We start from the raw sequence: 2,499 nt of genomic DNA on the forward strand, positions 1-2,499 counted from the left end.
GAGATCCTGAGCTAAACAGTAAGGAGTAGAAGACTTACACATGGGAGAATGGAAGTGTTGCAAGACAAATTGAGAGGGAGGAAGAGTCCTTGAGATAGGAGAAAGGTAATAATGGACTTGAGGCTTTGGTGGTAGGTTTTAGAAATAAAAAACTAGCATTGAGAAGGAAGGAGAATGAATCTTTAAGGCAAACTAGGAACGACTGGTGGTGGGTGGCGAACACTGTGGTGGAGATATACCATATTTGGGGATCAACTGAATTTGGGAGGATTGGGACACAGCATCTTGGGGTAGGGACCTGTGAAACAGTAAGGGAAGAAGAAGATGGGGGTCAGAAGAGAGGATAGGGGTCAAGGAGAATGTGGCCCCAAGGTAGTTGAGTATATTGTGGCCAAGTAAAGACACTGGGCAAATGGGCATTAGCAGAAAAGAGTGTGGGAAGAATTACTCTGGAAGAATGCAGGGTCTTTGGCAGAAAAAAAAGTCTCATCCACCCCTGTGACAGAAATTGGTGAGGAAACTCTAGGACCAAAGTGAGAGGTAAAGACAGAAAAGATAACCCCCTTGTGCACCAGAAAGATGATGGACTTACCTGCTACCTGGGATATTTACTGTAAATGAAAGTTTCTACCCTACCCAGTCCTGAAGCTGTTTAGTCCCAAAGAAACACACAGAGGCTTATATTAATTATAAACTGTTAAGCCTGTTAGTTTAGGCTTATTATTTACTAGCTCTCACAGCTTAAATTAACCCATAATTATCTATGTTTTGCCACATGGTGTGGTACCTTTTCTCAGTGCAGCATTTTCATCTTGCTTCCTCCGCATCTGGGTGGCCACTGAAGACTGAGCCTTTCCTCTTCCCAGAATTCTCCTTGTCTAGTTACTTCGCCTATACTTTCTGCTTGGCTACTGGCCAATGAGTGCTCTGTTAAACCTATACAAGTAACAGATCTTTACAGGATACAAGAGCATTATCCCACAGCAGTTTACTCTGGTCTCGGCAAGGTGACTGGAGTCTCTAAGTCTGCGTACCATCAGTTCTGATCCAGGCTAAGGAGCTTGAGGACTGGAGAAATCTCAGATAACTGTGCTTGTGGGACTTGACCTCCAGGACATTGCACAGAGGGAAAGCCCACATGGGGACCTTCTGGCTTCCAGTAGTCAGGCTGCAAGAAGACAGGGTATGATCTCATGGGCAGCTGATGATTGGGGCATCCACAGGACCAGTGATCTTCCTAGCCACGTTTTAAGAGGGCCCTGGCATGCTTTGTGGGAGTCTTGTCTGTTTGGATGCTCACCTTCCTGGACCTGGGGGGAGCAGGGAGGACCTTGGACTTCCCATAGGGTAGTGAACCCTGACTGCTCTTTGGCCTGGAGAAGAAGGGGAGGGAGAGTGGGGGGAGGGGAGGGGAGGGAAGTGGGAGGAAGGGAGGAGGTGGAAAGTTTTAATGAAAAAAATAAAAAGAAAAGAAAAAAAAGAAGGCCCTGGCAAAGTTGTCTTTGGTTGGGCCCTAACAGGATGTGGTCTTATGAACTTCTATTGTTCACTCTGTGTGAGTGCCATTGACATCAGGGCAGCTGCCAAACCTTGAGCTTGAAGCATAGCCTTCTGTTGCAGCGATCCTGCCAGAAAGACTCAGCTACCTCCTCTCAGGTGCTAGAAACTTAAATGCCATTTTCACAAATTCCTGTACAGGGATTTGGAACCATTCTCAGCCTTTTTCAGTTTCTTTCTAATATCTGGCAATGACAGAGAAATGAAATGAGTATTCAGGACTGTGGTTCCTGCTGTGAAGTCAGTATCAAGGTGGGTATATTGAACTATTGTATCCTTTAGTCAATTTTAAAAAAAATGGCTGGAGTTTCACCACCTCACTGTATCTCATGGAGCTTATCAAAATTAACTGCTTTTGAGATTATCTCCATACCCTGAAGTCGGCAGTGTCACACGAGGTTCCTCCTCTGGCAGCCATTTTGCCCCAGATGGTAGACCCAGTTGGGTTCTATAGCCAGCAATGCCATGTCTCCTACAGGCACCACATCATCCACTATCACGCAGTGATTATGGGCTGCATACTGTTTAACCACTCCCTGAATTTATCCACTCCTCTAGGGAGTAAGAGTGGAGACCCAGATAACAAAAATGATCAGGCAAGGTCAGATCATAAGCTTGGGAATGATAACAGAATTCTCAGAATTCTTTGATATAGACAGAAGTATTAACAAGAGAGAGAGAGAGAGAGAGAGAGAGAGAGAGGGAGAGAGAGAGAGAGCCTAACCGCTTTTCCAAATGAGAGAGGCCTTGAAGAAAGAAAGAAAAATGGACTTGAACAGTCAACTCCTTCAGGTCCAGCCAACTCTCAAAAGGGGAAGAAAAAAGCAGGGGTCTACCAAGTTTGAATATGAGAAGCTACATGGGAGTATTCAGGGGGAGAAGACAGTGTGTGGACAGGGGCCAGGTTGCAAGTTGTGGCATTGTAAAAAAAAGAAAGAGAAA

Source organism: Myodes glareolus, chromosome 1 (assembly GCF_982192425.1).
Source record: "Myodes glareolus chromosome 1, mMyoGla1.1, whole genome shotgun sequence".
Classification (NCBI taxonomy): domain Eukaryota; kingdom Metazoa; phylum Chordata; class Mammalia; order Rodentia; family Cricetidae; genus Myodes; species Myodes glareolus.